General features: G+C 43.5%; 1 long non-coding RNA gene across 1 annotated transcript in view; it reads right to left on the bottom strand.

The window, feature by feature from the left end:
- Positions 1–870: 870 nt before the first annotated feature.
- Positions 871–14,195, bottom strand: part of LOC122928599 — a 39,638-nt gene continuing 26,313 nt past the window's right edge. Inside the window, exons 2-4 of the long non-coding RNA XR_006387901.1 lie at positions 2,564–2,668; positions 2,062–2,103; positions 871–1,251 (exon numbers count right to left, since the gene is read on the bottom strand). This is a non-coding gene — a long non-coding RNA (uncharacterized LOC122928599). The remainder of the gene's footprint in view (positions 1,252–2,061; positions 2,104–2,563; positions 2,669–14,195) is intronic.

Raw genomic sequence — 14,195 nt, 5'->3', positions numbered from 1 at the left:
ACCATAAAGTGACCTGGGAAAATAGTGGCGTTAATGTAGTGGTATATATTTAAATAACCATGGGGAGATAATGGTCACTCTCAATAATCAACAAATGTGTACCCAATAATAAATACAAGAAAAACTAAATTAGTGGGTGACCTTAATTAGGACTTAACTTTTAATACATCATTAAAATAATATACCCAAAAGGAAGCGGAAGGCCGTCTGCCAGGGTGTAAGCCCTCCTCTAATGTTCCTCTACGCTGGGGATCAACAAGTATCCAAATATAAAAGATAAAGGGTATGCACCCAATTAATTCTGACACAATAGGCACTGGAAAGGCATATACAGCTCAGATGGTAGAGCTTTGATCTAAAGCTACTGCCAATGAAAGCTGTGGTGATCGCTTCGTATCAGTAGATGTACACTGACACACCGTTTGTAATATATGCCTAAAATTTGTGACTGTCCCTGATGGTAAACTATGACAGATCTACCATAGTAACAACAGGGACACACATTGCAAGTCCTAGGTCCGCAAGCTAGTATAGAGTGTGGACCAAAAGATAATAGATGACTGCAATGTTGGAGGCGTCAATTCAGATTTCTGCCTGACGTAACACTGCCTGGTACTGTTTATAACCAGCTTGTTACAACACACGGCTCTTCTGTCTACTGTAACTCAGCCTGGTAACAGTAATGACCGACTGGTAACAGCAAACAACCCTGTCTGATGTAACACAGCCTGGTAATGATTATAACCAGCTTGTTACTGTGTGCAATGTAAACAGTGGCTTGGGTGCAAGCTGCAGTTATGGAGCCTCGTCCTTGGAAGTAGGGTTCCTACCCCGTTACACAAAGATCAAAAAACTCCAGATATAAGTAGGTATTGTTGATTAGTGAATTTTATTAGTTATGCGGCTTAGACGTGACGTTTCGGCCTACAAGGCTGTTTTCAAACTGAAGTGCAAACAGAAAAATATATACAGTGAATGACAGTATTCCACATCATGACAAACATGGTGTTATACAGCTCAGTATGAAACAAGAAATATTATTTAGATCCGTAGTATGGTCCGTGGAAATCAATGAATTTCTATTCAATACAATAAGTAGTATGTACATACAACAATCAAGTAAATGTAACATGGCAGAAAGCAATTTAAAATAAAACATGTAGTCACATGAGGGCTGAGATCCGCAGTAACACCGATGGTGTATAGTCTTGCGATAAAAAGGACGTGGATAATGCTGTACCAAAGCAAATGCTGTGCAACCTTGGTTAAGGCAACCCATTTATACAACTACATTGTAACAGAAGGACTATGGAATACTTGAAGGAGAGAACAGACCATGAATAGTTAAGCAAGGAATCATAGAGTTAATATAGAGACATTTATGTTATGGGCTACTGGCCTACCTGGTGCCGCTCTGCAGGAAGGTTAGAAGGCGTTAAAGAGATGGCTGGATTTCTAAGGTGTGCTGCCGCACGACAGGAGGATGCCATGTTGTGCCGGTATGGCCGGCATCTTATAAAGCGGGCGCGTCTATCTGGGGACCTCAAGTGCGCATGCCAGCCCTCTGTTTGAGGTCTATAGTGCAGAAGAAATCAAGCCGGAAGGGTACGCTTCCGTGATGCGCTGTTTGAATGTGCCGTTAACTATACGTATAAAGGAGTATTCAGAACAAGCGGGGTGACTAAAATATGGGGGAAATGAATGTAGACAATAACAAAATAAAGCGAGAGAAAGCAATAACATGAGCATCTATATAAGGGAGAACATATGGAAAAAATGAAACAACGGAAAAATGAAAAAATGGACAAATGAAAAAGATATAAAAGTGAAAAAAAAAGAAAAAATGTTGTTTTTTTTAAAGAGAAAGAAAATAAAGAAAGAATTATAGCATTTGAGCAGATACGAATGAAAGGGGAAAAAAGGGGGAAAAAGAGGGGAGTGGCTACAAGGGAAGAGAGTGAAAGGTAAAGAATGAAGGGGGATACAAATCTGGATAAAAGTGAATGAAGGGGATAGTGGTAAACACAGATGAAATGGAATAGAATAATACCAAAAGGATACAGAGTCTGCGGTGGCACCAGGGTTAAAGCCATTCTATGTGATCTGCAATAAATGAAAACCAAAATTAGTATTGAGTGAAAAAACAGGTTGCAACGGTAACTCAAGTAGAACAAAACCACCAATGCATTAGGTGAGACTCTGAATCTCGTACTCTCTATTCATCCCCTTAGGTTCCAGGCTATCTAATCTGTGCATCCAGAATGCCTCTCTGGTCTTAAGTATTTTTACGCGATTGCCCCCTTTCCTTGGGACCTTATCATTAAAGCAGCAGACAAAGGGGGTGCACTGGTCATAATGGATAGAGATGCTTAAATTAGGGAAATCTACCGTCAGCTAGAATACCCTAGTGTATATTGCAGATTACGTAATGATCCTACTACCAACATTGCAGCAACAATAAATACCACACTGACACATTATCATGACCTCAACATAATTGACGACAAAACCATCTCTTTTCTGACCAATGCACATCCAATAACTCCAGTTTTTTACATTTTACCTAAGATACACAAGAACCTCAATAATCCACCAGGTCGCTCGATTGTAGCCTCAACTGAGTCCATTCTGGTCCCCCTTTCCATCTTTTTAGAAAAGATTTTGACACCTATGGTAAAAAATACACGTTAATATCTGCTTGACACATCCTCCTTTTTTGAACTTATTGATAATCTGCCCCTTTGAAACAAGATACTATTTTGGTGACTTGGGACATAACCAGTCTTTACACATCCATCCAACATCACAAGGGGATAGAGGCGGTCAGAGCCCTCCTTCAGACATCCACATACAGCTCGGAGGTCATATCTCTTTGTATTGATCTACTCCAGATAGTTTTGCACAACAATTTATTTTTGTTTGGCAATGATTTTTTCCTACAGTTACAAGGGACCGCGATGGGGTCCAACGTGGCGCCTCCGTACGCTTACTGCTATATGGCACATTTTGAGGAGCCCTTCCTTTATTCAAATCCCGACTTCATCAATCATGCCATGACATGGAAACGATATATCGACGATATATTCTGCATTTAGGAAGGTACATTAGATTCACTGCTACTGTTCCATGTGTTTTTAAATTCAGTGTATCCTGAACTCCAGTTTACCATCCAACATCACCCAGACACCATTCACTTCCTAGACACCACAGTTAGCAGATCCACAATGGGTACTTTGTGTACCAACCTATACCGCAAATCAACAGATCGTAATAATCGTATAAGTGTAACACTGCGCGCTATCGATAGATCAGTTGAATGTATTAGAATGTACAGAATATAGTTAAAATAAATAGCTGGCAATCTGCAGAGTCATTTACCGCTCAGACATGTAATACCACAGGCGCGCTACAAAATGTCCAAGTCCTACCTTAAACGCACGTGTATGTGTGGAGGTGCAATGTTCTGCAGCGATCCTCTTCTTGTATTTCTCTGTAATAGCGCAGGTACGTTCCCTGATGAAGAGTACCGCCCGTACTCGAAACGCGTAGGAAGTTTGACTCCCACTACAACCCGTAGCTCAGTTTGCGGTGACGTCACTCGCTCAGACGTGAGCATTAACCCACAGGTAACGGGAATACTTTTGCCACCGGCCGGGGCTATATTCCCAATACCTATTGTAATATAACTATAATACTAGCCTATGCTGGCCATCCTCTCCCCTTGGATCCGCTTCCCCTTCTGCGCTATTACAGAGAAATACAAGAAGAGGATCGCTGCAGAACATTGCACCTCCACACATACACGTGCGTTTAAGGTAGGACTTGGACATTTTGTAGCGCGCCTGTGGTATTACATGTCTGAGCGGTAAATGACTCTGCAGATTGCCAGCTATTTATTTTAACTATATTCTGTACATTCTAATACATTCAACTGATCTATCGATAGCGCGCAGTGTTACACTTATACTTTTATATACACATTTGGGACCCGTGCAGCTAGCCTGCACAGCATCCTCCATAGCAAGTACGGGACTGCTATTACACTGCTGCGCTCTTATATGGTGTAGCGCCAGTTGACTATTATTTCATCTTACACAGATCGTAATAATCTCCTTCATTTTACCAGTTTTCACACACTGCATATTAAAAGGTCTGTACCCAGGTCTAAATATACCAAAATTAAACGCATAGTAAAGACTGCGTCCACTTGCCAAACAAGACTCACAGAAATATAACAGCGTTTTCTGGATTGAGGCTACCCCTTGAAAACAATACTTATACATGACCAGCCCAATCCACCAAGACCCCATAACATTAACACCTTATGGACCGAGCTCATTTTCACCTTAAGGACCAGGCCATTTTTTGCAAATCTGACCAGTGTCACTTTATGTGGTGATAACTTTAAAACGCTTTGACTTATCCAGGCCATTATGAGATTGTTTTTTCGGCACATATTGTACTTCATGACACTGGTAAAATGAAGTAAAAATTTTTTTATTTTCTTTATAAAAAAATATCAAATTTACCCAAATTTTTTTTTTAAATTGCAAATGTCCAAGTTTCAATTTCTCTACTTCCATAATACATAGTAATACCTCCAAACATAGTTATTACTTTACATTCCCCATATGTTTACTTCATGTTTGCATCATTTTGGGAATTATATTTTACATTTAGGGGATGTTACAAGGCTTAGAAGTTTGGAAGCAAATCTTGAAATTGTTCTGAACTTTTCAAAAACCCAATTTTTAAGGACCAGTTCAGGTCTGAAGTCACTTTGTGAGGCTTATATAATAGAAACCACCCAAAAATGACCCCATTCTAGAAACTACACCCCTCAAGGTATTCAAAACTGATTTTACAAACGTCGTTAACCCTTTAGGTGTTCCACAAGAGTTATTGGCACATGGAGATGACATTTCAGAATTTCAATTTTTGGGCAGATTTTCCATTTTAATAATTTTTTTCCAGTTACAAAGCAAGGGTTAACAGCCAAACAAGACTCAATATTTATGGCAATGATTCTGTAGTTTACAGAAACACCCCATATGTGGTCGTAAGCCACTGTACGGACACACGGTAGGACACAGAAGGAAAGGAATGCCATACGTTTTTGAAAGGCAGATTTTGCTAGACAGTTTTTTTTTTTTACACCATGTCCCATTTGAAGCCCCCCTGATGCACCCCTAGAGTATAAACTCCATGAAAGTGACTCCATCTAAGAAACTACACCCCTCAAGGTATTCAAAACCGATTTTACAAACGTCGTTAACCCTTTAGGTGTTCCGCAAGAGTTATTGGCAAATGGAGATGACATTTCAGAATTTCAATTTTTGGGTAAATTTTCCATTTAACATTTTTTTTTCCAGTTACAAAGCAAGGGTTAACAGCCAAACAAAACTCATTATTTATGACCCTGATTCTGTAGTTTACAGAAACACCCCATATGTGGTCGTAACCCACTGTACGGGCACACTTTAGGACACAGAAGGAAAGGAATGCCATACGGTTTTTGAAAGGCAGATTTTGCTAGACAGTTTTTTTTGGACACCATGACCCATTTGAAGCCCCCCTGATGCACCCCTAGAGTAGAAACTCCCAAAAAGTTACCCCATTTTAGAAACTACAGGATAGGGTGGAAGTTTTGTTGGTACTAGTTTAGGGTACATATGATTTTTGGTTGCTCTATATTACACTTTTTGTGAGGCAAGGTAACAAGAAATATCTTTTTTGGCACAGTTTTTTTTTGGTTATTTACAACATTCATCTGACAGGTTAGATCATGTGCTATTTTTATAGAGCAGGTTGTCACGGACGCGGCGATACCTAATATGTATAATTTTTTTTTATTTATGTAAGTTTTACAGAATGATTTCATTTTTGAAACAAAAAAAATATGTTTTAGTGTCTCCATAGTCTGAGAGCCATAGTTTTTTCATTTTTTGTGCGATTATCTAAAGTAGGGTCTCATTTTTTGTGGGATGAGATGACAGTTTTATTGGCGCTATTTTGGGGTGCATGTGACTTTTTGATCGCTTGCTATTACACTTTTTGTGATGTAAGGTGACAAAAAATTGTTTATTTCAGAATTTTTTTTTTTTTACGGTGTTCATCTGAGGGGTTAGCTCATGTGATATTATTATAGAGCTGGTCGATACGGACGCGGCAATACCTAATATGTATAAAAAATATATATTTATGTAAGTTTTACACAATAATATCATTTTAGAAAATAAATAAATCATGTTATAGTGTCCCCATAGTTTTTTTTTGGAGGGGCCATTGTCTCATGTAGGGGCTCATTTTTTGCGGGATGAGGTGACGGTTTGATTGGTACTATTTTGGCGTACATGCGACTCTTTTGATCACTTTTATTACTTTTTTTGGGAAGTAAGGTGGGCAAAATTTCAATTTTTATTTTTTATTTTTATGGCGTTCTACGTGCGGGGAAAGTAACATGACCGTTTTATAGCTCAGGTCGTTATAGACGCGGCGATACCTAATATGTGTAGTGTATTTTGTTTTTTTCATTTTTATTCAGTGATAAATGTGTTTTGAATATCTTTATTTTTTCACTTTTTTTTTACATTTTTTGGACCCAGACCTACTTGGTTCTTGAAGATCCAGTGGGTCTAATGTCTGTATAATGCAGTACAGTACACTATATAGGGTACTGTACTGTATTTTACTTACACTGTCTGAACAGATCTATGCCTTTAGCATAGATCTGTTCAGCACCATGGACAGCAGGACGCCTGAGCAGACGAGGAAGGGGAAGGAGGGGAGCTCCCTCCCTCTGGGGGCTGCAAAGGGAGCTCCCTGACTTAACCCTTTCCATACAGCGGTCCGTACGGACTGCTGTATGGAAAGGGTGAAACGGCTGACATCGCGGCGATGTCAGCCGTTTATACCAGAGTGTCAGCAATGTGCTGACACTCTGGTATACCACTGACCACCAATGAAAATTCAGGGGGAGGAGGGCGGGGGATCGCGATCCCGCCTGCCGCACCGCCCGCCTCCCGCAACTGCCGCACCGCCCGCAAACGCCCACAACACGCCCCCCTGCACCCCGTCGACATAAAATCATTCAGGGGTGCAGGGGGGTTACTTTTTTTTTTACTTTGGCCATTTTAAAGTTTCTGATCCCTGCGGTCAGGGACGGCAGGGATCAGAAACTACAGAAAGCGCTGCAAACCACAGGTTTGCAGCAATCGCCGATACGGGGGGTCACAGGACCCCCCTCGGCATTGACCCTGGGTGCCTGGCTGTGTGTAACAGCCGGCACTCAGCGCTGTCACCATGTCTGCAGACATGGTGACAGTTTAATGCCAGGACGAGTATACTCGTCCTGGAGCGCTAAGTACCGGTGTTCCAGGACGAGTATACTCGTCCAAGGTCCTGAACGTGTTAAACGATTAGCCTTGGTTCACACCTTCCATCCAGCAGCCAACAAAATACTCAACAGCATTAGATCCCATTGGCAATTGCTACGGAAGGCTTACCCTGATGTGGAGGAATTCCAAAACCCGATTTTGCCTTGTACTCGTCGCAGCAAAAATCTGAATGACTTATTAGTCAAATCAGACATTGGGCCTTTGAGAACAACCTCCAGGCAGACTTTCCTGAACACTCAACGCAAAGGGACATTTCCTTGCCTGCACTGCTTTCAATAGAGACACTATGGATGTCTTAGGGCATCTTAATGGCATCCACTGTGACAAGGGCACATTCCTTGCTAGTCTGGCTGTTGAGGCCCTTTACAGCTCTATCCCACACGATCTTGGCTGTAAACAAAGAGGTGAGCATCTCAAATGGCATAATCAATTTCTGATGGATTTGTTACAGTTCATTCTGTCACATAAAATCTTTTTGTTTGATGGGCAGATCTTCCACCAGCTCAGGGGGGTGGCAATGGGGAGTCCATGTGCCCCAAACTTTGCCAACCTCTAACTAGGCTGGTGGGAGAAAGAATATGTATTCAGCGATGATTTGAAACAATACACATCTCTAATCCTCCTTTGGATTAGATATATCGACGATGTATTGATTCTTTGGAAAGGAAGTAAGACACAGTTCCTGGATTTTGTCGCGACTCTCAATCAGAACCAGCTGGGTTTATTTTTTACCTCAGAGATTAATGATGCACAAATCTCCTTTCTGGATCTATCAATTGCTATTGGTGATTCCGGTCAGATCATCACTAACGTGTATAGGAAATCCACCGCTGCCAATAGTCTCCTAAAATGGGAGAGTGGTCATAATACGGCCCTGAAAAAAGGAATACCAAAAGGACAATATTTGAGGGCTCGCAGAAATTGCTCCAGATTATCTTATTTTAGGTCTGCTGCAAGAGATATGCAACAGTGATTTTCTCATCAAGGTTATCCTCAATCTATCCTTAAAAAAGCGTACCAACATTCACTTTGCGCCAATAGGGAGCAACTTTTGCTCCCAAAATTAGGGATCAAGAAGATGAGACCTTTAGGATCATTGGCACATTTGATAGGGCCCACAGGGAGGTGCGACTAATTTTGACTGATAATTGGGACATTCTATTGTCTGATCCGGACATTGGAAAGATGGTTCCCACATATCCGGCAATTACATATCGCCGCAGCCAAAACCTACAAGATCAGTTGATACATAGTTTTTTGTCAAAATCCATCTCAGGAGACATGGCTACAAAATCATCTGATAGACACGTTTCCCTGTGGAGCCTGTAAATTCTGCTGCTATTTTGCTAAAGGTAAATCCTTCACGGACGGGACCTCTAGTAAGATATACTACATTTTATCTTTCATTAATTGTAAATCCGTCAGGGTGGTGTATCTAATCACATGTATATGTGGCATCAAATATGTTAGCAAAACGAAACGCGAATTTAGGAGACGCATTGGCGAGTACATTTAAGATATCCAGAAACTGAAGGATACACCGCTAGCTCGCCATGTATCTAAAGCTCATGATGGCAGGGTTCAATCTGTCATGTTTTATGGTATTGAGCTCATTAAAAGATCTCTGAAAGGGGGTGATATGGATAGTCTTTTATTACAAAATGAGGCCAGGTGGATATTTAAACTTAATACCGTCAAACCTACTGGCCTCAACAATTCGATATCTTATGTACCATTTATTTTAATCCTCCCAATTGAGCCACGCCGGTTTTAGCTGATATAAATAAGCGTCTGTTTATTAGCTTGATTCAACAGGTAATCCCAGCAACTGTATCAGTTTTAATCCATGTTATTCTTTATTCCATATATAAAGTATAAATACAGGGCGCGTTTCGGCTCGTCCAGCTTTTCAAAACTGTTTATTAGCTTGGTCATGTAGTTGTCATTTTCAGCTACATTTAATAAGGACCTTATCTTGGCCAACCATCTAATTGTGGACACCTTCCTGTTCTCTATATGCCATGTTTGGCTCACTATGCAGTATACATAGTATCATACATACCTTCCTTCCTTGTTAAATGTTATGTCCTGCTCAGGCATAGACATGTAATTATGCACAGAAAATCAAGCAGTATATAGCTATGTCCCAGTACCACTCTGCCCGACGCCTTTCATTGGCCTGAGGCCAACTCATCCGGGGACTTCCAACAATGAAATACAGCAATGAAATAACAAAAGATTAAGCGATAAAGTGCAAATAACAGGTGTAAGGGATCACCTCTTATTCGGGGGTCATTCTCACAATGATCTTCATCGACAACAGGGTTAGGGGCCAAACATTGCTTTTATTTGGCACCTCAGCAAAACCAAAACAAACAATACAAATAAAACACCTGCCCGGCTGGGCTGTAACTAAACATGAGGACTCCCTACCTCACTGAAAGCCCCGTTCACACACGGGAAGAACATGCAGCTTTTCCCAGCCTAACAATCCAGCACTTCCAGGCTGTAACAAAGTCCAGTACCCTTTGGGAGATTTTGGCCCAGAAGTCCTCCTGACACTGGCCTAGCGACTGTCGATTCCAAGACATCGCGGAGTCCCCCAAAGTTCAGGCTAACACCTAGCCACGTAGCCCCTCAGCCAGCTCGGCTGAGCCAACTTGTACAGAGCCTTCCCAGGCTTTTGCTGCACACAGACTCTACCTCCTCCTAACAGTCTGGACTGGGCTCTTATCCCAGACTGATTGTTCCACTTGGTATCAACACCTATATAGCTCAAAGAGCAGCCACACAAAGAGTAATTCTAATTAAATATTCTTTATTGGATAGCCAACACACAAGATGGTATATCAATTAAAACACATATAGAAAGCAGTGCATACTGAGAACACAACAGTGTTACAATAATTGTATAAAAACAGAGTAGGCTCCAAACCACTAAGGGACTAGTATCCCCCCATACACCATGAAGCAGTATCAGCTAGGTGGGGCACATATGGCAAAAAAGGCATCCAGAACATATATATAGACACTCCTGACATCTAGAGGAGTGTAAGTCTGAATGCCACCCACATCCAGCGGAGACTGCAAAGCGGGTTCCACTTGGTGCGGCCTCTGATCTGCTGATTGACAGCAAAGAAATGGAAACTCCTTCCATATCTCTCCCCTAGCAGCCGTGAGGCCTGTCACTGCCTCACACAGGTAAAACTTAGGCTACTTTCACACTTGCGTTAGGAGCGGATCCGTCTGGTGTCTGCACAGACGGATCCGCTCCTATAATGCAAACGCTTGCATCCGTTCAGAACGGATCCGTTTGCATAACTGTTTATTTCAGATCTGATTTTTCACTTCGGAAAACTCAGATCTGACAGTATATTCTAAACACAGAAGCGTTCCCATGGTGATGGGGACGCTTCAAGTTAGAATATACTGAGAACTGTGTACATGACTGCCCCCTGCTGCCTGGCAGATGCTGCCAGGCAGCAGGGGGCAGACCCCCCCCCTCCTGTATTTAACTTATTGGTGGCCAGTGCGGCACCCCCTCTCTCCCCAGTATTAATTGTAACCAGTGCGGCCCCCCTCCCTCTATATTCATCGGTGGCCAGTGCGGATTCCCAGTATTAAATATGACCAGTGCGGCCCCCCTCCCTCTATATTCATTGGTGGCCGGCCAGTGCGGATTCCAAGTATTGTGACCAGTGCGGCCTCCCCTCTCCCCCCCCTAATTAAAATCCCCCCCCCCATCATTGGTGGCAGCGGAGAGTACCGATCGGAGTCCCAGTTTAAATCGCTGGGGCTCCGATCGGTTACCATGGCAGCCAAGACGCTATTGCAGTCTTAGCTGCCATGGTTACTTTGCAATAAATACAAGCATTATACTTACCTGAAGAGCTGCGATGTCTGTGTCCGGCCGGGAGCTCCTCCTACTGGTAAGTGAAAGGTCTGTGCGGCGCATTGCCTATAGCAGAGACCTGTCACTTACCAGTAGGAGGAGCGCCCGGCCGGTCAGACATCGCAGCTCTTCAGGCAAGTATAATGCTTGTATTTATTGCTAAGTAACCATGGCAGCCAAGACTGCAATAGCGTCTTGGTTGCCATGGTAACCGATCGGAGCCCCAGTGATTTAAACTGGGACTCCGATCGGTACTCTCCGCTGCCACCAATGATGGGGGGTGGGGTGTGATTTTAATTAGGGGGGGAGAGGGGAGGCCGCACTGGTCATAATACTTGGAATCCGCACTGGCCACCAATAAATATAGAGGGAGGGGGAGGCCGCACTGGTCATATTTAATACTGGGAAGGGAGGGAGGGGGAGGCCGCACTGGTCATATTTAATACTGGGAATCCGCACTGGCCACCGATGAATATAGAGGGAGGGGGGCCGCACTGTCTACAATTAATACTGGGGAGGGAGGGGGGGCCGCACTGGCCACCAAAAAGTTTATTACAGGAGGAGTGGGGGTCTGCCCCCTGCTGCCTGGCAGCATCTGCCAAGCAGCAGGGGGCAGTCATGTACAGAGTTCTCAGTATATTCTAACATGAAGCGTCCCCATCACCATGGGAACGCCTCTGTGTTAGAATATACTATCGGATCTGAGTTTTACGATGTAACTCAAATCCGATGGTATATTCTAACATAGAGGCGTTCCCATGGTGATGGGGACGCTTCAAGTTAAAATATACCATCGGATCGGAGAAAACTCCGATCTGATGGTATATTAATAGGGACTCCTGACTTTACATTAAAAGTCAATGGGGGACGGATCCGTTTGAAATTGCACCATATTGTGTCAACGTCAAACGGATCAGTCCCCATTGACTTGCATTGTAAGTCTGGACGGATCCGTTTGGCTCCGCACGGCCAGGCGGACACAAAAACGCTGCAAGCTGCGTTCGGGTGTCCGTCTGCTGAGCGGAGCGGAGGCCAAACGGTGCCAAACTGATGCATTCTGAGCGGATCCGCATCCACTCAGAATGCATTGGGGCTGTACGGATCCGTTCGGGGCCGCTTGTGAGAGCCTTCAAACGGAACTCACAAGCGGAGCCCCGAACGCTAGTGTGAAAGTAGCCTTAACTTAACAGCAAAGGCAGAGGCTACATCTGGTCAATCTAATGGAGTACTTTGCCCTCATAGCGCAGCCCTCTACTTTCTCTGAAGCTGATAGTCATCCAGTCGGGCTTGTGGCAGCAGCTCATGTAATGCCGTGTAGGTGGGCCTTTTAAAGACAGCCGCGCTGCACATAGGCTGCAACCCATTCAGCACATGACCCGTCACGTGATCGGGGAGCCATGACATCACAGTCACATGAGCCGTCACGTGATCAGACGGGGGGTTAGCGTGGCAGTAACAGGATCAGTGAAGGGAGTGTCTTTAGTGTACCAGGCACTCCCCTTCAGTGACGCTGCTATGAGGTGGGTAAAGCTGAAATGGACCTGCAATGATGTCTCCGTCATGTGACCAGTGCAGGAGAGGACGGCTCAGCAGTGAAGAGAAGTCCTGGGAAGAAGCTGTGGTGAGGTCTGCTTCATGAGGAGAGGTAAGTGAAGGAGTAGATTACTCAGTGTGCGAGGCAGAGCTATGTTGGGAGTTGTAGTTATTTAACTGGGACTCTATGTTAGGGCTGAATGGAGGGAAGGTATTTACATGGGACAGTGGGGTGGAGTGATGTTATTTACATGGGACTGAAAGTTGAGGGAGTAATGTTATTCACATGGGAATGCATATGTCACAACCAGACAGCTGAGAAGCTCTGACAGAAGCCTTTCAGAACCTCCTCCTTGAGTTTTCTTTGTTCTGGTTTTCAGTTCCCCATCTCGTTAGCCTCTCTCAGCTGTCATGTAGTTGGACTGATTGCATCCCTTTAAATTCCCCCCCCATAATGCATTAGTGTGCGGCCTATACAACTTCCTGGAGTGTGTGTGCATGCTGATCCTATTTTCCAGTCTTCTACAAGATAAGTGCTGTACATTTATTTGTCATTTTCTGTTTGCTGGATCCCAGGTGACCCTGACTCCCTCCGTGTCTAGTGTAGGGAGCCGGTGGTCGTGTCCCCTCACTATTATAGGGTGTTCAGGTGTTATACAGTCGAGGTAGAAGGATATGCGATCATCTACCATTGGGATTTTCGCATAGGCTGAGCAGTCAGGGTGAGTGCCAGGTCTTATGCAGGGGTCTCCCTTTTGTTCCTTAGTTTTGGATCCAGTGAGTCATATATTCATTTTGCACTGTCTTGTTTCCTGTACACCTTCCGTGACAGCATGTTGGAGGTGGCTGTGGCAGGGTGATTTTATTTACATGGGACTATATGTTGAAGGCGGCTGTGGGAGGGAGTGATATTATTTACATGGGACTGAATATTGAGGGGTAATGTGATTTACATGGGACTACATGTTGCAGGTGGCTGGGGAGGGGGTGATTTTATTTAAATGGGACTGTATGTTGAAAGTGACTGGGGGAGGCAGTGATGTTATTTACATGAGACTGAATATTGAGGGGGGATATTTACATGGGACTGTATGTTGAAGGCGGCTGGGGAGGGGGTTATGTTCTTTATATGAGACTGTATGTTGGAGCAGGAGAGGGGGTAATGTTAGTTACGTGGGACTGTATATTGAGGGGATCAGGAGAGATGGTGTGATGTTATTTACATGGGACTGTATTTTAGAGGGGGCTGTAGATAGAAAGGGATGTTATTTACATGGGACTGTATATTGGAGGGGCTTGAGAGATGGTGTGATGGTATGTACATGGCATTCTATGGCGGAGAAGGGAAATAATGTTATTTACATGGGACTGTA

The sequence above is a fragment of the Bufo gargarizans genome, chromosome 1, assembly GCF_014858855.1.
Source record: "Bufo gargarizans isolate SCDJY-AF-19 chromosome 1, ASM1485885v1, whole genome shotgun sequence".
NCBI classification, from domain to species: Eukaryota; Metazoa; Chordata; class Amphibia; order Anura; family Bufonidae; genus Bufo; species Bufo gargarizans.
This window is presented reverse-complemented; position numbering and strand designations above follow the sequence as displayed.